The sequence below is a fragment of the Thermobia domestica genome, chromosome 17 (assembly GCF_964235325.1).
Source record: "Thermobia domestica chromosome 17, izTheDome1.hap1.1, whole genome shotgun sequence".
Lineage (NCBI taxonomy): Eukaryota > Metazoa > Arthropoda > Insecta > Zygentoma > Lepismatidae > Thermobia > Thermobia domestica.
In genome coordinates this window covers 42,014,886-42,042,260 of record NC_137470.1, presented here as the reverse complement: position 1 = coordinate 42,042,260, position 27,375 = coordinate 42,014,886, and positions in this window count along the sequence as shown.

Below are 27,375 nucleotides of genomic sequence, written 5' to 3'. Positions count from 1 at the left end.
GCAAAGTTAAGCTGACATGCAGCGGTGTGTACAGGAAACCCTATTTGAGTATTGGAATAATTAGTTTTGTACATTTTTTTCTTTTCATTTTTTTTTTGTTTATCTTCATTGTAAGTATTACTTTTATTAACACGTAACAAAACTAAATGCTGTAAACTGAATAAGGTACATACAGGATCTTATTTTGTCTTAGTATATCCATTATATTCATGTACTTCTTTTTCGATAGGTTTCTGCCATCGTTAACCGGAAACCTATCTTTATCAGAAAAAAAAATTGAGAGTCCGTTTCCGCTAAAGACAGGTTTTACTGCATTATGAATGAGAGTTACGCACATATTGGCATGTTCCACTTATTATAAACAAAATCGTACCCCCCTCCCCCCCAAAAAAAAACATTCGTAAAATTGGTCATCATACCACGAATATAACGAAGCAGGTGCGTCTTGAACTTTTAAAATGCTTTTACTTACTTTTGGCTTATTTGACTTGCAGCAAGCGATAGAAATGTCACTAAAAATATTTAGAAATGTTTAATTTGCTGTCCCTTATTAAATTCAGAACAATGTGAGTTAAACATAATTTTTAATTTTTAAAAATGTTTGTGCTTAAATACTTTGTTTTTATATTATGTAAGAAATTAATGTATCTAAAGATTCTCAATATTCTTAGCATATGAGAAACGCACACTTCTCTTATAATAGTAAGTCTACAATAGCCATTTGTATTCCTAGAACTACTGTGATAATGAACATGCGAATAATATACTAACCGTTACATGGTTTGTCTCTACGAAATAATTTCAATCTCAAATTCCTGGCACCCAAATCAATAGCATACACAACCACAAATAAGCTATTCTCACAACAGACTTATATATATATATATATATATATATATATATATATATATATATATATACCCATCTACAAATATCGACATTGAGGAAGTCTGGTTTCTACCTACTATCTGTCAAATCTTGTGTTTAGACAGTTTTGTTTGTTAAAATTTAGCGTCTCTTTCCAGCAGCGTGACTACATGAGACGCACACCCATAGTTTAAGTTGAGATCCATATCACAATAATGGTTAAATTTCAAAGCTCATCTGACGCGACTCGAAACCTGGTCCTTTACAGCAAGCCGCAAACGCTAGACTCTAAACCAGGCGCTAGGCTCTAAGGAGGGAAAAGCTTGTGTTTAATTTTTCATTATAAATTTAGACACAAAACGCTATACAATCAGAGATAAATGAAAAGGTTTGACATTTTACGGAGTTCTAATAGCCCAGTAAATAAAGGACCAAAAAGGGTGTCGAGCTGAAATAATTTAGAAAAAGCTGAAAATGTCAGGATTTGTCTTTCATGTGATCATAAATGAAATATCAAAAGTCCCCTAAAATCCCGTGTGCGCTTCATCCTCAAAATGGCGGCCAAAGATGGCGGCCGTCCGGAATGCGCATGTCTCCCGATTTTAGCTTGTAATTCTGACTATTAAATATGTTCCAATTCTGTAAAAGCACTTTTGTTCTAGAAGCTCTAATCTATAAATTTCCTTAATACTTATTTCTCGTAAAGTTTGACACAAAGCTACTATTTTCCATTAAAGTATAAAGTGATACATTTTGAAAGTCCTGTTCTTGGATAGGTTGCAGAAAATCTCCAAAACTGTTAGGAATTCGCAAACAATGCTCGGAATAGTTTAGATTGAACATTTAATTAGCTTTGTTTTAAAAAAAGAATCATCTAAATCGGAATACAATTAGTCGAGAAATTCGATGTTTTTAATTAAAAGTAGTTGAATAAAAAATAATCGCTATTAGTCCAGCACCTAAAGTTTCGAATTTCATAGTTGTGCTGGATTTGTGGCATTCATGCCTTGGATTCCAAACTGAAATTTCAAAACTGTCTTAAAACCTATGTGAATTTCATACCAAAATGGCGACCAAAGAGGACACTTGTCCGACATGTCCCCCCCAAAAAAAAAACTAACAGCTAAAAAGGGATTATTATATTTTAATTCTGTAAAAAGCACTTTTATTATGAAAAATAAAAGCCCTATTCTGCAAATGTTGTTAAGAGTAATATAATTTTAAGTACATTGAAAACAGTGGCGGTTCGTTGTTATGCAACCGGTGATGCACACAGAATAACTAAATTTTGTTGTATATTCATAAGGATACAAAATGGCCAATTTGCATTGAGTCTACTTGTAGATACACAACCCAACTTACAGTAATGTAGTGTGCATCACTGATTACATGCCATCGAGCCACCATTGTTGAAAGTTTTTACATCTCATTTGAACTCCCTTGTACACACGCCGGTAGCCAGCCCAAAAATTTAGGGGGGGGCCCGATCCAACAATATTATAGTTCATCACCTTATTATAGTTCATTTGCAAGCTTACCGTGAAAATTTTAGAGGAGGCAGCAAAAATTTAGGGGGGCCCGGCCCCCTAGACCCCCTGGATACGGGCCTGCTTGTACAGTAGATTCTTCATTGTAAATATCAAAAAGGGAGTAAAGAGTTTTAAAAATATGTATTACACCTACGTTCTTTAATACATGAAAATTTCATGGTCTTCAAAGTCGTCAGGAATTAACATATTTGAACAAATATTTCCCCAACAATTGAAAGAGTTTGGAACAAGTCAGTCCTGCCTTTCTATATTCACATTTGCTGTCACAGTCTTTCTGCGTTCTGATCTTACATGGGCAAGATAAAAGGTTCAGCTGATTGTCAGGAGCAGCTTTTAAGTTTATTACACTGGAAGCAATTTACCTTCTATTAATTGCCACTGGAAACAATTTACCTTCTATTAATTGCCACCCCCATTTTGTTGGGTTCAAATCATTCTCCAATCATTGGTGTACTTGAAGGTAAACACATACACTGTGTTGAGAGGCAGCAGCATTTGTAAGATGGAAATTTGACAAATTGAATTTTGAGGATAGTTTTCTAGTCATTATCCTGTTTGTAGGCTTTTATCGAAGTTCGTCTAAAGAAATTTGATTGTGTTCTCCATACAACCGCGTAACCAATCTTTCTCCTATTTCAGTGACTGTTTGGAGATCTAAACTGGGTTGGTGGAAGACTGTGACCGCTTTAGATAGTTCTTGCTACTTCTGAAGAATTTTGATGGCACCTTTGTTGAAAAAAGATGATGATGTGTTACACCCTGTGATAGCAGGAAGACACGGTGTGAAAGATGTCCTTCAGTGACTCTAGTTTCCTTTGGATGTTGCCTATGTGGAAGCATTTCTGTTTAATTTTGTTTGTTTTCGGTCTCATAAAGTACACTGTAGTGTCTGGAATTGTTCGAGCAATTAAGATGGGCAATAAGTCATAGTCAGTTCCTACTACTACAGCAACAAAAGAGTTTTATTTACTTAGATTAATAGCTGTGCTGACAATCAGAGCATCTGCATCTCCTTCAGCTTTGTAGACTGTAATGCTTGAAGAGTTAAAGTGAGTTTTGAAGAAATCAATCAAACGTCTTTTATTTTCAGACTTCAGTAAAAGGGGTGCTTGCTCAGTAGTTACTTTCGTATTTTCATCAAATGCGATTGTAGAGACATCTTTGACATTGCTCTTCTCTGTCGTTCAACATTTTTGGTTTTATTGCCTGTTGCGTAGCCATCATAATTGAAATTTCATCAAATAAGGAGGGAGGATAAGATGCTAGTTCATATTTTAAAAAAATCATGCATCTATTCATATGATTGCAATACCGCATCAATTTGGCTGAACAACTAAAGTGAGTTGATGCTAACAGCTTCCTTCCTAACATTAATTGTATTGCTTGTCGCAGACACACAACCTTCTCGTTTCTTTTTAGAACTACGCTACCAAGGCTTTACCTATCATTTGAGTTAGTGATTTTGACTCTATCTCCTTCGCCCTATCACAGTTAACTTTCTTACCAGTTACTAAGCCAATTGCAATGTTGACTAGAAGGTCTTTTTGATAGGACTGTTCAAACGGGTTGTGAAGACTAAGCCATTCAGAAAGTTTTCTGATGTCTTGATCATCTGTCTCCTGACCGAAAGGTCTAGTTTCTACATGCTGTTCAGATGCTGACGACCATTTTTTAAAGAAACTTTCTAAGGCTTCACTCACTTCCATTGTAATTGGAAAAGATAAGACCGAGCCAGCCAATATCCCGCCCATAGCTCAAGCGTCCGGAAGCTTTCATTACCTGTGTTCAATTACCATATCTGTTGCACTTCCACTCTAAAAGCAATCCTTCATTCGCACATCAAAGTATCTTTCAAGTTCTGTTGGTTTCAGTTTATTTCCCAATTCTTCCATCTGTTGCAGATAAAACTGTGTAGATTTCGCATAGTTCAAATGTCCTGCTGCGTAAAAGTTTGGAATCGTGCATTTCACTGTATAAATATGAAAGTCCCAGTCTCCAGGGCGCTCCGCTCAAATATAAAGTATTATTAATCTTACTTGTTGCAGACTTTGAAGCCACAGTTCAGCTTTGACTCGGCTAGATAGGTCATAAGTATTTTAATGTCTGGATTATCCTTTAAGTCGTTTACGGTTTCTGTACCTACGATCAACTCATCGATACTGAAACATATATTACTCTCCTCAAGGTCCCTAACTAAACTGCAAATCTGTTGATGGTGCTACATAAGTCAAAAAGTGCTTAGTGCTCTCAGTGCTCTTGCATATGTAATTCCATTTAACATGTGTACCACGGTATTTTGTGCATACAACAAGCCCCAAAGTTCTTCAATCAAGTACCAGATAATGTCCAACGACACCTAAGTATGACATTACAAGGTGAAATCCCCCAGTCTGACAACTACTTTAGCTAAATCACTATCTTGTTGAGCAGATGTTTTATTTCCACTGCCTTCCAATATAGAAGCTGTTCAAAAGTAACGATACAAGAATCCTATCCCGCCTTCTTGCTTTCGTCACAAGTAAATAGAAAGGAACTGTAAATTGTACAGAAATTTGATGATTTCCATATGTGAAAATTAGAAAAGTCAAACTTCATCTGTGAAAATTAGCATATCGGAGAATTTGTACTATCATATTTTCTGCCGGTATCAAACTCTTTATTTCAATATTTAAAAGTTCATTGTTTGTTGGTTTGTTATAAAATTTAATATCCCTTCTAGCAAGAGCGGATACCATAACTGCTGAAGGCAGTGCAGCACGTTCTATACGTAAATCTTGTCTATTTATTTAAGGTGTGCATATTTTAATCCCACCCATACTGTGGATAGTACCGTGACCATCTAATGTTCTCGCTGCATTATCAAAAACAAACTGAATCAAATTTTGAGAATGATCGGTTTGGATTGGAATAATAGAACACATTTTAGAATATTCATATCTTCTCACTTTAGCGTAGCTGGCTGATATTCCATAACTATGCAAGTATATCTATCTATATATTGACGAAATCCATAGTATCGCAGTAGTAGGGACCCCGTTATATCTAGTCGAGTCAGCAAAAATTTTTGTGACGTCATAGGTCAAAGGTCAATGACCTTGGCCCGGGGTCAATGACCTAGGGGTACCTAGGACCACCCCCTCTAAATTTTGGCAGGGGTACCTTGGACCACCCCCTAAATTTTGGCAGGGGTACATAGGACCACCCCCCTTAAATTTTGGAAATTGCCAAATCTACAAATTTGGTATGGTAGCCTAGGACCATAGTATGTACCTCTATCAGTATTGGGTGTCTATGTCGTTCCCTTTTATGGGTAAAAAATTGCCAAAAATTCAAATTTCGGGGGTTTTTGACCTAATTTATCCCCATTGATGAGGTGTTATTACCCTATATAGTTATATGGGCGTATACAGGGGTCCATTACCTTTCATAACATATGGGTATATTAATGCACCCGTTGAAAAATTTGGGAGGGGTACCTTGGCCCACCCCTTAAATTTTGGAAATTGCCCAATTTCAACATGCGGTATCATAGTACAGGACCCTAATATGTATCATGATAAATTTGGGTGGTCTACCTCGTTTCCTTCTAGGGGTACAAAATTGCCAAAAATATAAACGTAAGCAATACGTTGTACCACGTGTTTGGTTTTTCGACCTAATTTATCTCCTTGGATGAGGTCCTATTACCTTATATGATTATATGGTCATGTATAGGGGTCCATTACCTATCATAAGACATGGGTATATTAATGCACCCCTTGAAAAATTTGGGAGGGGTACCTTGGCCCACCCCTTAAATTTTGGAAATTGACCAATTTCAACATTGGGTATTATAGTATAGGACCCTAATATGCATTATGATAAATTTGGGTGGTCCACCTCATTCCCTTCTAGGGGTACAAAATTGCCAAAATATAAACGTAAGCAATACGTTATACCACGTGTTTGGTTTTCGGCCTAATTTATGTGCTTGGATGAGGTCCTATTACCTTATATAGTTATATGATCATGTATAGGGGTTTATTACCTATCATAAGACATAGGTACATTTGTGCACCCCCGGGAGGGGTACAATGGTCCACCCCTTAAATTTTGGAAATTGACCAATTTAAACATTTGGTATTATAGTACAAGACCCTAATATGTATTATGATAAATTTGGGTGGTCCACCTCGTTCCCTTCTAGGGGTACAAAATTGCCAAAAATATAAACGTAAGCAATACGTTATACCACGTGTTTGGTTTTTGGTCGATTTTATTCCCTTTGATGAGGTGTTATTACCTTATATGTGTACATGAGCGTATACAGGAGTCTATTACCTTTCATAAGACATGGGTATATTGATGCACCCCTTTAAATTTTTGGGACGGGTACCTTGGCCCAACCCTTTAATTTTGGAAATTGCTTAATTTCAACATGTGGTGTCATAGTACTGGATACTAATATGTATCATGATAAATTTGGGTGGTCCACCTCGTTCCCTTTTAGGGGTACCAAATTGCCAAAATATAAACGTAAGCAATACGTTATACCACGTGTTTGATTTTTGACCTAATTTATCTCCTTGATGAGGTCCTATTACATCATATAGTTATATGGTCATGTATAGGGGTCCATTCCCTATCATAAGACATAGGTACATTGATGCACCCCGGGAGGGGTACAATGGCCCACCCCTTTAATTTGGAAATTGCTCAATTAAACATTTGGTATTACAGTATAAGACCCTAATATGGATCACTATAAATTTGGGTGGTCCACCTCGTTCCCTTTTAGGGGTACAAAATTGACAAAATATAAACGTAAGCATTACGTTGTACCACGTGTTTGGTTTTTGACCTAATTTATTCCTTTGGATGAGGTCCTATTACCTTATATGGTTATATGGTCATGTATATGGGTCCTCGCTATCATAGTACATGACCTCAATATGTATCATGATAAATTTGGGTGGTCCATCTTGTTCCCTTTCATGGGTAAAAATTGCTAAAATATAAACATAAGCAATATGTTGTACCATGTGTTTGGTTTTTGGCCCAATTTCTTCCCTTTGATGAGGTTTTATTACCTTATATGGTTATTAGGGTGGATCGAAAAAAACTTTTTTCTTAGTTTCCGAGTTGCTATACCGCGGAAAAGTTGTGGTTAGTGATGACTTGAAAAATAAAAAAAGAAGTGTCGAAATCGGTTAATATCTTCCGATCGCGCAAAAAGTCTGAAAAATTTTTAAAAACATGAAAAACTTAATTTTCTCGTACTCTTTATTAAAATAAAATACTCTCGTATTTTTTACGCTATAGTGATAAAACGTTACAACATGCCTTATTTAATAATAAAAACAGTTGTTTTATGATGTTAGAGAATATCTTCCGATCGCGCAAAGCCCATGAAGTTTAAGCAAAATGTCTGTTGTTCGTATTTTTGAAAAAAAAAAATCAAAAATTATAAACTACGATGTTTTAATGCTTTATAGTGCTGATGTAATAACATGCGTCCTAATATGTTTTATAATGTTTAATGTTTTAATGAGAGAGTTCCAGGGTTATGACATATAATTTTCAAAGCTAACACAAATGTACAGCTCTTCGCTTGTTTTTATATATAAAAACAACCCAGAGGAGGAGGCTGCACTTCGAGTTCCACCCACACTCTTCCCATCCACCCAGCCATAAAAGGTGTGTACTATTTACAATATTTACATATTTAAATTTGTTTTTCTTTTTTGAAAGACTTACAAAATTGTAGCGATTTTATAGTCAGATTTTGTTCTGAACTCAGGCATCAAAGATCTGGATTTCAATGTTGCTCTGATGTAGCCATCTCTTGATTTGGATCCGCATACTTTGAGCGAAACTTCTGTAGCTAGCTTCACGCATCGCTCCACGGCTTGCGTATGGCAGGGGAACTTCTTGATATCCCCATCTGGTATTTCACCTCGTTGAATGAAAGAGTTGATGTTGCCGTTTGAAACTTTTCGAAGAAGAGGTGGAGAAGAATACTTGGCTTCACTCTAGTCAATCATGTCAATGTAATCTGAGGCTTCAAAATTCACAGTTGGAGTAAGAAAGGTTCTCATGCTTTTTCCTTTCGAATCAGACTGCCTGGCTTTCAACAGTCTTCTAAGCCCTACTTCTCTAATGTGCTTCCTCTCATCAAAAAACATGGCTATTAAAAGATTTTCGGGGTGGGCAAAGAACGAGTTCCTTTCAATGACGGGAAAAACAACTTGCTTCAAATTGTCAGGCAAGTATCGAGATGTTTCAATTGTTCTATATATATGAATAGGTCCACTTATGAAGGTATTGCTGTTTTTAATTTCAAACCACACTGGCATCTAAGATTCAAAATGAAAGTCACTATGGTGTTTAACTAATTTGAAGGATTTGCTTTACTTATGTATAGCCTGAGAACTCTATTTGCACAAGTGAGCCAACTGGAATGTGAAAGTGGTCCGGGATCACGAATTGATAAATCACTTGGACATATGCCACTTTTGACCGCCTGACATATATCTAAAAGATATCTCTGGTCTTTACTCAAAGAATTTCTGTCAACTTCTGGAATTACACAATCTATTGGTTGAAAATCTATAGCTGGCAGTTTCTCACACCCGCTTAGATTATTTCCAATTGGTCGAGAAAATGTTGTGGGATTAACTGTTCCTCTATCCAAATGTTGAAAAAGATGACGGAAAGGTAATTCATTGAAATCGAGTAGGCAAATAGGCCATTGCAGAGGTCGCCCAACATGGATCTCAAGATGACGAATAACACCATTTTTCCAGCCAGTATTTGTATTAGTACCATCACAACCGATGATATCCAAGTCTTCCACTGAAATTCCTTGTTCATTAAGGCAAGATACAATGTCTTTAGCAGATCCGGAGCTCGGCGACACATGGCCAATGTATGCAGAACCAGGTTCTTTGATGAGCGAGTAATGGTAATCCTTAATAGTACGACGAAATTGTTTGCACGGTCACTGACTCCATATCGATCGTAGGTTAATGCTGTAGCTCCTATTTTAATTCTAATCTGCCATGGAGATGGAGATTCCTTTTTCTCAGAGTCATTTGGTTTGTATTCAGGTTCAATTTCAGAACACACTTCGGCTGAACAACTTGGCTCTTCCACAAGTAAACAATCAGGGTTATCTCTATTTAAAGTATAGCTTCTTCTTTCAAGTCTACGTTTCAACTTTGATGCCTCCTTCCGATCCAAAGCACTAATTTTTCCTAACCCATGCTCCCTCTGAAGATATAAGAATTTTCGCTCAATTACAGGAATCTTGTTAGGTTTCTCACACGTGCGCGATCGGAAGATACTCCCTAAAACATATAACATGTGTTTTTCTTATTAAATATTATTAGTTGTAACGTTTTATCACTATAGCATTAAAAATACGAGAGTATTTTGTTTTCATAAAAAGTACGAAAACATTAAATTTTTCGTACTTTTTAAAATTTTTCATACGCTTTGCGCGATCAGAAGATATTAACCGATTTCGACACTTTCTTTTTTATTTTTCAAGTCATCACTAACCACAACTTTTCCGCGGTATAGCAACTCGGAAATTAAAAAAAAGTTTTTTTCGATCCACCCTAATGGTTATATGGTCATGTATATAGGTTCATTTCCTATCATAAGATATGGGTACATTGATGCATCCTTTAAAAATTTGGGAGGGGTATCTTGGCTCATCCACTCGGTTTTAGAAATTGTTTAATATAAGCATTTGGTATCATAGTACAGGTCTCCAATATGTACCACTATAAATTTGGATGGTCCACATCGTTCCCTTTTCATAGGTAAAGAACTACCAAAAATCAAATTTCGGTGGTTATTGACCCCTATTTAGCATGTTATATGGTTTATTACCTTTATATGTTTATGTTCCCTTTTAAATTTGGGAATTATCAAATAACAAAATTCGGTAAACGTTTTCTAAGACCCATTGTAGATGTTGATGTTCCTCTTATGGCCAAATATTCAAAATTTAAATGTTATTGACCGGCTTTATTATTGAATAAGTACAGGATTTATTACTTTTTTCATAAGACACAGGTGTATTTGTGTACCAATCTTAAATTTTGGAAGGGGTACATTTCTTATTGTCGTATCAATAATTGGTAATTGTTCATTGGGTAAATCATTACGATCACGTGATCGGTTATTGACCTATGATGGGATTAGGAGTCCAGGACATTGGTACATTGAAACTTTGTAGGATAATTTGAGAATGCGTCATTGGTTTTGATTATTCCCGCCAAATATAAACGTAAGCAAGACGTTGTACCACGTGATTGTCCTTGATGAGGTAGTGTACAGGGATTCATTTCCTTTGTTGTGGTACTTCTTAAGTTTGAGTACACACACACTTCTAGAAAACAGTTGGTTCTACTCAGGTAAACAATTGACGGACATTATTGACCTTATTGAACATATAATGATATGATTAACTCTAAGACTTAGGTATATCAAGAGAAGTATTCTTTAAATTTGGGAATGGTGATAAACAGAATTTTAACATAAGGTGCGAAATTTGAAACAATACATTGAACTTTAGTCACAGCTCATAGTTTAAGATCATTGGTGGTGATTGATTTGAAATCTGATAGCTAACCTTATTGAATCTTATGACTCATAGACGAAAGGCAATACATGCTACAACAGTTTAAAATTTAATCATAAGGTGATGTAATCTGACACTAGCAAAGTTATTGTGTATGCAATTTGATTGGATGATCACTATCTTTCCTGCAATCTGATTGGTTGATCACTATCTTTCGTGCAATCTGATTGGTTGATGATTTTCAAATCTTTGCTGTATTCAGTTTTAAGTTTGTTTAACATTTAAAAATCTTGGTTTCGTTCAACATTTTGCACTCACTGATAAATATGATCAAAACCGTTTATTTGTTAATCGAATAGTTAAAAACCGGTTAAAGTTTGACGGTTAACCGTGAAACGTAAATTTTTTTTGCTTGAAACTTTTTGTTTAAAAATTCTTGCTTTCAAATTTTTGTTTGATTTTTTTTTGTTTCAAAATTTTGTTTGACATTTTTCGTTTCCAATTTTTTTGTTTCAAAATTTTTTGTTTAAAAATTTTTCGTTTGAAATTTTTTGTTTGAAAATTTTTGTCCGAAAATTTTGTTTAAAATTTTTTGTTTGAAATTTTTCGTTTCCAAATTTTTTGTTTGAAATTTTTTGTTTCAAAATTTTGTTTGAAATTTTTTTTCGCTTTAAAATTTTGTTTGAATTTTTTTTCGTTTGAAATGTTTTGTTTGAATTTTTTTCGTTTCAAAATTTTGTTTCAAAGATTTTTGTTCTAAATTTTTGTTTCAAAGTTTGGTTTGACATTTTTAAAAGTTTGTGCACCTATTAGTAAAGAACTGGAACTGTTTAGAACAAAAACCTTTGACAACATTGTGGTGCAATAGTACACGTCAGAACCTGGGGTTGTACTTGAAATGAAAAAACACAATTCATTGAAATGGATCATTTTATTACACTCCACATACATCCATACCAGATAGTGGTTCTGGATATTGTCGATACAATGTATTTTGAACTTCTTGCACTAGTTTGTCTTTAGCATATAATTTTAATTCCAATTGAAGTCTTTTAAGGTCTAATGCAATATCAATTGGTGGAAACTCAATGTCCATTTGATCACAAATAAACTGTTTATCAATACAGGTATGCACCCACGAACGATGTTGACAACCATCACAATATCTAGATACATGTTGTACAATATGCATAACACATTTTTCAAAATAGTACTTTTTCAGGAATATACTAGTTTTGTTGCACACTTCCACTGCATGTTTCACACACTGGAATACGCTGATAAATTTGTTCCATTCTGTTTCCGTTAGATACACCATGTTGCGAGGGACATGAAATGTACTCTTTTTACGTAACAGCACCATCTTCTCTTCGAGGACTGTACGCATCACCACTTCATGATTTGAGCCTAATGATTTGACTATGGTCACATTTAGCTCATCATGAAAATAATCGTTCATTTGGTCGATTCGTGAACATAATATTTGCCATTCTTCACAGGTCAGTTGTACACCAAATTGTTCTGCTTTGCCCAATCGAATCACAGGTTCAAATGTTCTAGCACTGATACCAATCATCACATGTTTTGTTTGAAATATATTTATTGGATAATAGCTTGCGAAGATGAACTCTTTATCGTTAGAAGTACACATCTTTCCTCCTGAAAAGCACTTGCTCAAATGATTTCGTGGGATGACACTGTATTTGCTGGTTTATAGTTATTGCTGACGTCATTGGAAAGGAATGTGCTGACGTTTGAATTCATGATTTCATCACAGTTGCTGACGTCATGCCGACCAACCAAATTCATACAACTACGGCTGACGTCATTGGAAAGAAATGTGCTGATTCATGATTTCATCACAATTGCTGTGTACTAAATTCAAGTTGATGACTTCGACCCAAGAATCCTTTGTAACATAAAGATACAGATCCAGTATTTAAGAAACGCAGTAGTTCTTCTTGTTTTGATGCTTCCATGGGTAAATATCTTGCTGGTAAAATTATATTCTTATCATTTTCAAGCTTCACTACGATTCTTAATCCAAACTTTGTAGGGATCATTTGGCTAGCTAAGATTCTATAAGGTACATTCTGTTGTAAATCAGTAATCTTGGTAAATGATTTCATCACATCACGTGTGTTTAGAAACTGCAGACAAGTAGCCATGATGATGTTATCATGAATACTAACTCGAACGATACTTATATATGATGCAAAACTGATGACGTTGCATTATCATGTTCTGACATGTACTATTGCACCACATGTTGCCAGAGGTTTTTGCTCTAAACAGTTCCGGTTCTTTACTAATGAGTGCACAAACTTTTAAAAATGTCAAACCAAACTTTGAAACAAAAATTTAGAACAAAAAATCTTTGAAACAAAATTTTGAAACGAAAAAAATTCAAACAAAACATTTCAAACGAAAAAAAATTCAAACAAAATTTTAAAGCGAAAAAAAATTTCAAACAAAATTTTGAAACAAAAAAAATCAAACAAAAAATTTGGAAACGAAAAATTTCAAACAAAAAATTTTAAACAAAATTTTCGGACAAAAATTTTCAAACAAAAAATTTCAAACGAAAAATTTTTAAACAAAAAATTTTGAAACAAAAAATTTGGAAACGAAAAATGTCAAAATTTTGAAACAAAAAAAAATCAAACAAAAATTTGAAAGCAAGAATTTTTAAACAAAAAGTTTCAAGCAAAAAAAATTTACGTTTCACGGTTAACCGTCAAACTTTAACCGGTTTTTAACTATTCGATTAACAAATAAACGGTTTTGATCATATTTATCAGTGAGTGCAAAATGTTGAACGAAACCAAGATTTTTAAATGTTAAACAAACTTAAAACTGAATACAGCAAAGATTTGAAAATCATCAACCAATCAGATTGCACGAAAGATAGTGATCAACCAATCAGATTGCAGGAAAGATAGTGATCATCCAATCAAATTGCATACACAATAACTTTGCTAGTGTCAGATTACATCACCTTATGATTAAATTTTAAACTGTTGTAGCATGTATTGCCTTTCGTCTATGAGTCATAAGATTCAATAAGGTTAGCTATCAGATTTCAAATCAATCACCACCAATGATCTTAAACTATGAACTGTGACTAAAGTTCAATGTATTGTTTCAAATTTCGCACCTTATGTTAAAATTCTGTTTATCACCATTCCCAAATTTAAAGAATACTTCTCTTGATATACCTAAGTCTTAGAGTTAATCATATCATTATATGTTCAATAAGGTCAATAATGTCCGTCAATTGTTTACCTGAGTAGAACCAACTGTTTTCTAGAAGTGTGTGTGTACTCAAACTTAAGAAGTACCACAACAAAGGAAATGAATCCCTGTACACTACCTCATCAAGGACAATCACGTGGTACAACGTCTTGCTTACGTTTATATTTGGCGGGAATAATCAAAACCAATGACGCATTCTCAAATTATCCTACAAAGTTTCAATGTACCAATGTCCTGGACTCCTAATCCCATCATAGGTCAATAACCGATCACGTGATCGTAATGATTTACCCAATGAAAAATTACCAATTATTGATACGACAATAAGAAATGTACCCCTTCCAAAATTTAAGATTGGTACACAAATACACCTGTGTCTTATGAAAAAAGTAATAAATCCTGTACTTATTCAATAATAAAGCCGGTCAATAACATTTAAATTTTGAATATTTGGCCATAAGAGGAACATCAACATCTACAATGGGTCTTAGAAAACGTTTACCGAATTTTGTTATTTGATAATTCCCAAATTTAAAAGGGAACATAAACATATAAAGGTAATAAACCATATAACATGCTAAATAGGGGTCAATAACCTCCGAAATTTGATTTTTGGTAGTTCCTTACCTATGAAAAGGGAACGATGTGGACCATCCAAATTTATAGTGGTACATATTGGAGACCTGTACTATGATACCAAATGCTTATATTAAACAATTTCTAAAACCGAGTGGATGAGCCAAGATACCCCTCCCAAATTTTTAAAGGATGCATCAATGTACCCATATCTTATGATAGGAAATGAACCTATATACATGACCATATAACCATATAAGGTAATAAAACCTCATCAAAGGGAAGAAATTGGGCCAAAAACCAAACACATGGTACAACATATTGCTTATGTTTATATTTTAGCAATTTTTACCCATGAAAGGGAACAAGATGGACCACCCAAATTTATCATGATACATATTGAGGTCATGTACTATGATAGCGAGGACCCATATACATGACCATATAACCATATAAGGTAATAGGACCTCATCCAAAGGAATAAATTAGGTCAAAAACCAAACACGTGGTACAACGTAATGCTTACGTTTATATTTTGTCAATTTTGTACCCCTAAAAGGGAACGAGGTGGACCACCCAAATTTATAGTGATCCATATTAGGGTCTTATACTGTAATACCAATTGTTTAATTGAGCAATTTCCAAATTAAAGGGGTGGGCCATTGTACCCCTCCCGGGGTGCATCAATGTACCTATGTCTTATGATAGGGAATGGACCCCTATACATGACCATATAACTATATGATGTAATAGGGCCTCATCAAGGAGATAAATTAGGTCAAAAATCAAACACGTGGTATAACGTATTGCTTACGTTTATATTTTGGCAATTTGGTACCCCTAAAAGGGAACGAGGTGGACCACCCAAATTTATCATGATACATATTAGTATCCAGTACTATGACACCACATGTTGAAATTAAGCAATTTCCAAAATTAAAGGGTTGGGCCAAGGTACCCGTCCCAAAAATTTAAAGGGGTGCATCAATATACCCATGTCTTATGAAAGGTAATAGACTCCTGTATACGCTCATGTAAACATATAAGGTAATAACACCTCATCAAAGGGAATAAAATCGACCAAAAACCAAACACGTGGTATAACGTATTGCTTACGTTTATATTTTTGGCAATTTTGTACCCCTAGAAGGGAACGAGGTGGACCACCCAAATTTATCATAATACATATTAGGGTCTTGTACTATAATACCAAATGTTTAAATTGGTCAATTTCCAAAATTTAAGGGGTGGACCATTGTACCCCTCCCGGGGGTGCACAAATGTACCTATGTCTTATGATAGGTAATAAACCCCTATACATGATCATATAACTATATAAGGTAATAGGACCTCATCCAAGCACATAAATTAGGCCGAAAACCAAACACTTGGTATAACGTATTGCTTACGTTTATATTTTGGCAATTTTGTACCCCTAGAAGGGAATGAGGTGGACCACCCAAATTTATCATAATGCATATTAGGGTCCTATACTATAATACCCAATGTTGAAATTGGTCAATTTCCAAAATTTAAGGGGTGGGCCAAGGTACCCCTCCCAAATTTTTCAAGGGGTGCATTAATATACCCATGTCTTATGATAGGTAATGGACCCCTATACATGACCATATAATCATATAAGGTAATAGGACCTCATCCAAGGAGATAAATTAGGTCGAAAAACCAAACACGTGGTACAACGTATTGCTTACGTTTATATTTTTGGCAATTTTGTACCCCTAGAAGGAAACGAGGTAGACCACCCAAATTTATCATGATACATATTAGGGTCCTGTACTATGATACCGCATGTTGAAATTGGGCAATTTCCAAAATTTAAGGGGTGGGCCAAGGTACCCCTCCCAAATTTTTCAACGGGTGCATTAATATACCCATATGTTATGAAAGGTAATGGACCCCTGTATACGCCCATATAACTATATAGGGTAATAACACCTCATCAAAGGGGATAAATTAGGTCAAAAACCCCCGAAATTTGAATTTTTGGCAATTTTTTACCCATGAAAGGGAACGACATAGACACCCAATACTGATAGAGATACATACTATGGTCCTAGGCTACCATACCAAATTTTTAGATTTGGCAATTTCCAAAATTTAAGGGGGGTGGTCCTATGTACCCCTGCCAAAATTTAGGGGGTGGTCCAAGGTACCCCTGCCAAAATTTAGAGGGGGTGGTCCTAGGTACCCCTAGGTCATTGACCCCGGGCCAAGGTCATTGACCTTTGACCTATGACGTCACAAAAATTTTTGCTGACTCGACTAGATATAACGGGGTCCCTACTACTATCGCTAACAGTAAACTCTAATTGGTAAATGGATTGGTGATGTAAACGTACGAGGCCGACACATTGAAATAATTGAACGGCAGTTCATGATATGCATCCGAGATAACATATTTGAATCACCTTTCTTACTTCTAGTTACATTTTCAACAAAAAATTTTAATAATTGTGGATCCTCGGGAGTAACTTTTTCCAATGAAGGAATTGCTTCTTTTTAGGTAGACGCGATACGAATGCATTGTTGATGCTTCTATTTTTAGACATGATCTGCTTTTCTTTTCTTGTTTGCTTCATTCTTTGAGATAAGAAGGCAGGGGTTTGCTGTTTACTTTCATAACACTATGAACCACATCAGCTTAAAATTTATGTATGTTTAGAATATAATAATATATAGACTACCAGCTGTTACGCCAATGATGTTAAGGGTGAGTCTACTGAATATATATATATATATATATATATATATATATATATATATATATATATATATATATAACTTTATAAACTTTATTTCTGCTACTAAAAAGAAAAAAAAAGAGATTTAAAGGAACACAGTATGGACAATTGGGTGACAAGAAAGCAGCTCTGTCCACCTATATTTTTCAAAAACGTCGAATTTCTCGACTAATTTTGTTCCGATTTGGATGATTCTTTTTTTTTAAAACAAAGCTAATTAAATGTTCAATCTAAACTATTCCGAGCATTGTTTGCGAATTCCTAACAGTTTTGGAGATTTTCTGCAACCAATCCAAGAACAGGACTTTCAAAATGTATCACTTTATACTTTAATGGAAAATAGTGGCTTTGTGTCAAACTTTACGAGAAATAAGTATTGAGAAAAGTTATAGATTAGAGCTTCTAGTACAAAAGTGTTTTTACATAATTGGAATATCTTAAATAGTCTCAGAGTTACAAGCTAAAATCGGGAGACATGCGCATTCCGGACGGCCGCCATCTTTGGCCGCCATTTTGAGGATGAAGCGCACACGGGATTTTAGGGGACTTTTGATATTTCATTTATGATCACATGAAAAACAAATCCTGAAATTTTCAGCTTTTTCTAAATTATTTCAGCTCGCGGTCCTTTATTTACTGGGCTATAATACTCGCAGCACTACCAACGAGTGGCCTGGCAAGGAATATAAGCACTCTTAACTTTAAGCCCTCTGACCAAATGGTAGAAAAGTCCTCGAAATATAGCAAATTATTATTGCCTCTTCTTCCTCTTTTCCAACCTAAAATATGAAATTATGTACATTTTTACTCAATTATCTTTAAATTAGGCAATTTTAAATAATTTCGCAAGAAAAACAAGAGACTCGAAACGCATGGTTTATGTGTTAGAATTTATTTTTGAGTTATTTTCTGCCTTGTATCCTCCCTTTCCTTGTAGGTCGATATGTATATACAATAGGAAATAATAATAATAATAATAATAATAATAATAATAATAATAATAATAATAATAATAATAATAATAATAATAATTATTATTATTATTATTATTATCCTTGTAGTATTCAATGCAGTTTTCTCAGAGAAACAAAAAATAAAATTGAGGAAATCGGTCTTGTTACCTCACACGCACAGCCCATCCGAAGGAGTCAGTGTAGATATTATGCTTATTTTCACCCAGCAGCAACTCCGGGACCTCACAGCGGATGTTCTGTACTATGTGTGATACCTGTGAAAGTACCCATCAAAGGTAACAACACCAATTCCCGGCCTCAATGATAGCTGGATTACAGGAGTACGCCACAACTCCCGGCCGACAAGTACCGCTGTTTTTCTCGTGCATATGAGACGTGCTGATGACTTATGAACATTCAGCGTTGACAGCTTTTTCAGTAGAATGTCTAAGGAAATCTTCCCATATAGTAGGTGTTTACACTGTCTAAGGTTGTAAGGAAATATATTTTTAGGAATTTGGTTACTAACACATCAATGTTAAAAGAATGAAAACAAATTTTAAATGAAAATCTTACGGTTGTGTCAAGGGTTTCTTTTGTACCCTTTTCCACTTACTATCGTTGCTAGAAGTTGAATTCCGCGTCATCTAGTAGCTTCTTACTCAACTAATAAAAAGTTAGAAGTGTTGTTGTTGATAGATTCTGAGAGATGGCGTCATGTTATCAAGCAGGAAACACGTTTCCTTAACTGTGTGCATATATGAGCGACTGAGGCGAACATAACAATAAGCGCCACTCAGGTGGAATGGGTTGGAGTTAAGCCACACAGGAGTATGTAGATAGTTTAATTTCGGAAAGTTACCCACAGATGGCAGGGAAAGCTTGTTTGGTATATGTTGTTGCATTACATTGCATGTAAATGATGATTTTTTCCCCTCCATTTATTCCAAAATTAGTAAATGTGACATACCATTACGTTTTCGAAGCTGTTCAAATATATTTCGTTCATAGATACTGAGACATTGGAAGAAATATTTTATCTGTATTTTAAAGCTAGGATTTTAATGATCTGTAAATAAAAAATAAAATACTTCGAAATATGCATTTATGACCCAATCATTTTTAAACAACAATCATGGAGCAGCACATTAGAGTTTATAGTTTCCATTTCATACATTGAATTATGACAGTTATTACGGTAACATTTATTTAAGAAATGCAACAACATTATAAGACCAGTTTTCGGAAAACATCTTGCTAAGAAAGCTTAACAAGAGTAAGCTAGCCCTGTGGATTTCTTCATGAGAAATGACCAGCGGCGCTAATTTCTATATAAATTCTGGGAGTGAAGTAAGACATTCAGGCAAGGAGCCTGTCCGGAAGTATAAACGTACCTCTTGTGTGACTAATTGACTATACTGTTGTTGTTAATAAAACATTTGTTTATGAAATGCAAAATAAATCACCTGAGTAGTGTACAAGATACTTGTCTGAGAATAAACTATATATTCTGGATTTTATTTGAGAAAAAAAATGACTTATACCATATTATACGGTTGTGAAACAAGTGTTCATTTATTAAAAAATAAAGAAATAAATTTTAAACCCACTTTTGCGAGAATACTAATATTTGATTTTTACTATTCAGTAAACTATTCTTATTTTTGAGGGTAGGAAGAAAATTAAAGTAACTTTTGTGGAAGACCTAATAGAAACCTTAAATTTTGGTTCAGATACGTTGATCATTATGGCCTCTAGGTGAGGTACATACAGCGGAATGAATAGATGGGCAAACAGGCAAACACCCAAAAATAACTTTTCACCGTATAATAGTGTAAATCAATTGGAATCTTAAAATTTGACTTTTTTTTTTTTTTTTTTTTTTTTTTTTTTTACGAATATTACCATATAGTTATCCCTTCTCCACTGTAAAGTTGTCCTCTAAAATTTTCTAGAAAGACTGTTCGAGCTTTGTCTTGTTAAATATTATGATCTTTTTAAAAAATTAGGATTAAGCTAGTGGGCCTTACAAGATTGTAATGATGGTACATCTGTCCGTCCGTCTACTAGTCCATACGATAACTCTTGAACGAAAACGAATTTTTCAATTCTGTTTCTAGCAATGTAGAGCTACTGCAATTACTTTGGTCAAGTTCGTTAACATCCTCACGCGGAACGGTGACTATTCATTTTCTGCTAAAAATCTATAACATTTCCTAGCTTCTACGCAACCTGCACTGTAGCAAACAAATGTTGATTGCCTAAAATACGAGGATATGAAGTTTTCCTTACAAATATCATTTCCCAACTGTAACATTCCGATTTTGATAAAATTTGGCAGGTAGATTCTACACATGAAATAAACGAAGACGTGTTTTTTTCTTTTCTGCGGAAAAACGGTTTCAGGGGGCAAAAGCCTCCACACAAAATTTTGAAAGTTGACACCCGAAAAGCAAAAACAAGTGAATCGAAGTCAACGAAATTGTACAGTGGGCCACATAAATTCCTGTGGTATAAAATACGTGAGTTACGCAACCCAACTAACGCCTGCTTCAAAGTTAATTAAGCTTGGAGGAGTAGCTAGAACAGCAGCATGAAGTTGCCCCCAACCGTTAAAGGAACAAGTCGTAAAGAGCATTTTTTTTTTTTTTTTTGTGCAGAAGTGGAGAAACGCTGGCTGACGAAATGACAAAAGGGAATCTTTGGAAACTTGTACTCACAATAATTGTTGTTTGTAAAATTATGCACATCCACTTGAAAAAAAAATATATATATGGACACCAGACACACCGTTAACCTAGTTCAAATAACCATACATATCCACGTATCAAATAATATACGGAGAGATTATGCGGCATATATGGTAGTTTTTTTTTTCTAACTAAATCAAAGGTTTGCGTTGAATTTTGAAAATATTAACAGTAGTCCTACCTGCTAATCAATTAAATGTATGGATGGATCATTTAAGGGCAATGAAAATTTTGGGGTCTAACGGGGAGTGAGCTCCTACGTTCTGGCGCAAGTGATTGATACGTAATACTACTTCGAAGAAATAAACTATTGATTTCCTTATTCGTTAAATAATTTTTGAAAACACAAACTATTGGTAATTTACTTCTAAATATTCAAAATGCAAAATTCGATGACATTCAAATGAGCTGGAGAACTTGTCCGTATTAACGTATTTCCCGTTAGGTTGAAATATAACTGAGGGTTCATGATTTGTACAACATTTCTGAAATTGTACCATTTTTTTTTCCCTTTATTTTCAGGATTACGCCACCACTGAATTTTTCCACTGGACATTATATTTCATTCATCCGCATATCTTCCAACCGGAGCTTAGCTTTGTAAATGAAACTTTTTAAAAGAATAAAGGGCGAGGGGAAGAATCGAGCACGGGATGCGGGATTTACAAACCACAACGATAACTCCTCATCTAAAGCGTTACTTATTCTACCTATTCTGGCTTGTCTAAATAAAAAGTCTTTTCAATTCGCTCAAAACAGTTGCTTGTTAATTGTCAAATTGTTTGGCAATATACATGGGCGGCGATTAGGGGGGCAAGAGGGGGCAATTGCCCCCCCCCACTTTTTTGAAGTGACCACTTAACTCTTTTAAATTATATCATCTATTTTTCGGTGATAGGCTAGAATCTTCATTATTCGATTTAAAAAAGTACCAAAAAACTTTTTACTTCTGTTTTTTTTTTCTCAAGCCTGGAGGCATTGTAGAACACGTTACATATGCGTTCACGCTTTTCTGTGTCGAGAGGTAGAGTGTGATGAGATGACGTTATAACTAAAAAAAAAAATTGTTGTGATTTTTTTATTACTTTTTGCAGGGCTTACTTTTGCACCTAGAAGATTGAAATTTTGCATTCACATTCAGTGCACTCCTTAATATTTTCCAGATTCCTTTCAGTTTCTGTGATAGAACAGAGGGGTCCAGAGGGGCAAAAAGGTAACAAAAAAAAAAAGAATATCTTTTTAACAAAGATTCCTTTTTTCGCGATTTTTCCTCCTCAGATACATGATGGAGACATGTAAATTGTACCGTTTGAAAGGCTGTTCTGTTCTAAAAAGAATGATGTACGAACCATGATGTATAAATAGGGATGTCTCAGGAAATTTTTACCTGAGATCATTTTTTATACTGGAATCTGGAGTATTGTGGAGATATTATATTTGGCAGGCTTACTTTTGCACCTAGAAGATTGAAATTTTGCACACACATTTAGTACACCCCTTAGTATTTCTCAGATTTGTTTTAGATCTATGCGTTAAAACAGAGGGGCAAAAAAGTACAAAGAAGGAATAGTTTTTAAACAAATAATCCATTTTTTCATGATTTTCCCACCTGAGGTACATGATGGAGACATGTGATTGGTACCGTTTGAAAGTATGTTCTATTCTGAAGGGAATGAGACAGTAACCATGGTCCTAGGATAAATATGGATGATGCTGTAGCTGATTGAATGACATTCAATAATTTAAAATGGTTAATGTATATAGTTTCATTTGGAAATGTAAAGTTTTTTGATATATTACTGGTTCATAGAAAAAAATGGTACCATATAATATTTGTCGTTGCGTAAGTGTGTATTGGTTATTTGTTTTCCAGTGGAGTTAAGACAGCTACAGGAATTGCGTTTTAATTGCAATTCAAAGAAATTAATATTACAATTGCGTCGTAGCACATGCTTGTAGTATTTACTGTCTTTCATTTTCTAAGAGTAATAACATACATTTAATGGGAAGTGCGGAATTAAAAATGTAAGTTGTTCATTAATCCCCAGTTTCAATATAACTTCTACTAAAGAAGCCTCATTATTCATTAGTATGATTAATAATATCCTTTCTATTTATTTGTTTTACAAATATGTTATTAAATAATCTTATCACACAATTTTCCAGACAGAATTTTAAGACGTTCATGAGCAAGGAATCAAGGGTTAGTAGAAAAATACCTATGTGCGTTGCTCTTGTCAATTTATTTAAATTAATATGAAACACGATATACGGTATTTTAACTGAAAAAGATAGTATCCTATTAGTTATACAACCTTTCGTCAAACAAAGTGTTGGAAAGAACCAGGAACACTAACATTGATATACACATATTGAGATCATATCTTGCCCCCCCCCCCGCTTTTAACGTCCAATCGCCACCACTGGCAATATATATATATATATATATATATATATATATATATATATATATATATATATACATTTGTGTGTGTGTGTGTGTATAATTGAGGACTCGGAGGGTATAAATTATCAACATTACAAATTTTTTAAAGCAAAACACAAAACTCCTTTATTTTGAATCAGATAAGGCGCGTTTGTTATACCAGTACATAAAAAAGAAGGGACGTGACTGGGAATCGAACCAGTGAGCCCTGAAACGAGAACCGAAAACTCTACCACTGACTTAATTTTCAACTGAATTTCTGGGCATTCAAAAACGATACACACAGTAGATCATCTTGCTTCTCAAGAAACGAGGGGCCGCGGTGGCTCAGTGGTAGAGAATTCACCTCTGGTGCTTGGGGTCCGGGTTCTATCCCAGCCCCAAGTGAACTTTGTGGTGGACAAACACCGTGTGCGTGGGTTTTCTCGGGGTTCTCCCGTTTCCTCCCACTTCCTTCATTCACCACTCATCATCACCGTCTCCTTTAGCCTAACCGGCATAAGCGTGGGACGTAAAACTGCAAGATTTCATTTCATTTTTCATTTTTTCCAAGAAACGATCTTAACATTCATTGCCTTTAGGTTTGGAAAAAGCCTTTAAATAAACATGAAAATGAACAAAATGCCGATGCAAGCTTACAAAAAAAGGAGTGGTATCCCATCAAAAACACTCGACCTGTCAAAACGCTAGCTAAGCGACCGCAACGAAAATTACTGAAATCAAATAAGTTGGCCAAGTGCTTTTTGCTCTTTTGTGAAGTGAAGTCATAAACACTTTGCAAACCGCAGATGGGGTAGCAAAAAAGTAGAACTATACTTTCCAAATAACGTAACTTCACCTTTATAGGCTATCCTTTAAGGCACTTGACTTACTTTGTGACTGGTTTACTCTTTACGATGGGATTTGTTTTAAAAGGAAGCACCTCAAACTACGTAGTTAGTTAACCTTTTGAAGGCACGAAAGCCTATGCGTTGAAGGATCTATACAATATCATATTTCACATAAACAGAAATAAATCCCCAGGTTAAACGGGTTTGCGTATGCAGAGTCATAACTATGAAAACATATACGACCACTCCAACTAGAATCATTTCAAATACTCATAGTGCTTTCTATAAGCTATTAGGACGTAAAATCGAATGTGATTTATTCGGAAAATAGTTTTATACATTGCACGACCTTTAACACCCGCATATTTATCGTAAACTCATAGTCGTATTATCTGTCACATAGGGACGTCATTTCAGACTTCGCTTGAGGGAAGCAAGAGCACCTCTGACGTAAGACTTTCATGTTTTTACTAATATAATAAGACAAGTATAAGACATCGATTAAAGTATAAGTAAACCTCAAACTCTTGGGGGGCAATTGATCTCTTCTGCCCCCTCAATTACGCCCCTGGTGGCACATAAAAGAACGCACTGATAGTAGCTCTTGCCCCGTGAAGCGATGGAAGATATGAGAAAATCAGTTCGCTTAACAACGTAATTGACCTTAAAAAATTTTAAACTGTGGATTCTGGTAAAACTACACAATTTATTAGTTTCCAAGTGAAATTTACACAATAAATAACACGAATAGTGTGATAAGGAGGGATATCAGAGAAACTGTTATATGGTAAGACGATAGAAACAAAAATCACAAGATGAATGTTTAAGTTATTATGAAAACTGAATGAAGAACTCATTATGAAAAGAAGGGACATGTTTCCCTCCCTTTCAAAATATTTGAATTAAATGTATTATGAATTTCGTGGCACTGTTCACAATCACCTTACACACTTTCAGCACAAACAATTGTCAATAAATTCTTTTTCCAATTTCAATGATGCATTTCCACATGTTTGTACATTCATCCTGAAACAAAGGAATAAAAACAGCATGCATCAATTTTGTCAATATAAATTTAGAAACATCCATAGTAACATCATAATGACCTGTATTGAGTACTGTTCGGAAACGTAATAACTGTCTTAATAACTCGAAAGGTAAATAATTGTATAAATTCAAATGAACACATCAAGAAATAAATGAAGTTGAATATAAATTCTTTTGATGCTGCAGGTAAATAGCTACAAGCAAATGGTTGTCGATCTGAACCCAGATATTCACATGGTCAATATCTTGTAATGTTTAATTTATGTTGAATTTTAATCGGATCCCATTGAGTGTCCAAAATTGAACTTTGTGGTGTTTTAGTACACATATGAGACTACAATCTGGACAATTTAAAAAAAAAATCACAGGGACATTTTTGTGTGAAATTCCAAATTTAAATTTAAATTTTGAATTTTTGAATCGTTATTTTTTTCTTGTACAGTCTTTTAATATAGTACAACTTGTAGAGCATTCTTTAAGATTTTCAATGTTGCTTGTTCTGTGTGCACATATTAACCATTGCACATATTAACCATTTCATGACAATTTTTGATAATCACTGTAACGGAAAAATGCCTTTTTTGAAAATTTTGAATACCCTGTATGGGGGCACCTTCAGAGGGTGAGGGATATCCTACTGTAATAAAGCTGTGCACCAATTTTTACAAAGATCTAAGATGGTCGTGTCAGATTTTGCCATTTCATTGGTTAAGTTCACATGGAATACCTCTATTTTCTCTCATCGTGCATGCAGTATGTAATAAGCAAATACATTTTATACACAAGTAATTATAGTTTCATTGATATTTTGGTGTTCATTGGGCAGAGCACTCCAAACACTAAAAGTTCATCTTATCATGGACTATGGTTACCATTCGTTTTTCATTATTATTTGGCCAAGAAACAAACGCCGGAGAGATATACAACCTCTACATAAAACTATACTATGAGGGAATATATAACTTGTAAGATATGATACTTTTTGTAAAAAAAAAACAATACTTTCAGTGCACCCCAAAAAATGTGATAAAGAAATAAGGGGCATTTTTTTAAATATTCAATTTATAAGTGCATAATCTACACAAAATTTGAAATTGATCGGCGAAAACGGCACGTTTCTAACACTCGTGGTTTTAGAGATCTCATTGTCAAAAGAATTGGAAGCAAACATATTAACCAATCATTTTAATATATAGACTAGTTGAACCTGTGCATCATTCCCATATGAACATGAATCTCCTTGTTATTTCTCACATCTATACATGTCCCATTACAGATACAAATGAAAGACGTCTTGATAAAAATTGGCAAAAGATACTATAAAGGGGAGATTTTTTCGATTACTTTTTCAATATCTCGCACCGTTTGCAAGATTTAAGCCTACTTCCGGTTGAAATTTTAATTCACGTATGATCAGTGTTTTCTTTCTTCTTGCATGCAGTGTGTAATAAGCAAATACATTACATACTCAATTAATTATAATGTCAGCGATATATGGTGTTAATTGGGCAAAACACTCCAAACAATAAAGATTCAACTTACTGTTAGAGTGGAGAAATGGTTATATTCGTTTTTCACTATTTGGCCATGAAACAAACGCTTGAGGGTTATGCAACCCCTGTATACAATTACGACGTGTTGGAATGTATAATGTGTAGGATATGATGCTCCAGTTTTTTTCTTTTTTTTTTAAAAAAAAATTCAACACTTCCAGTATACCCGTCAAATTGTAATGAAGAAATAATGGCCATGTTCTAAAATATTCCA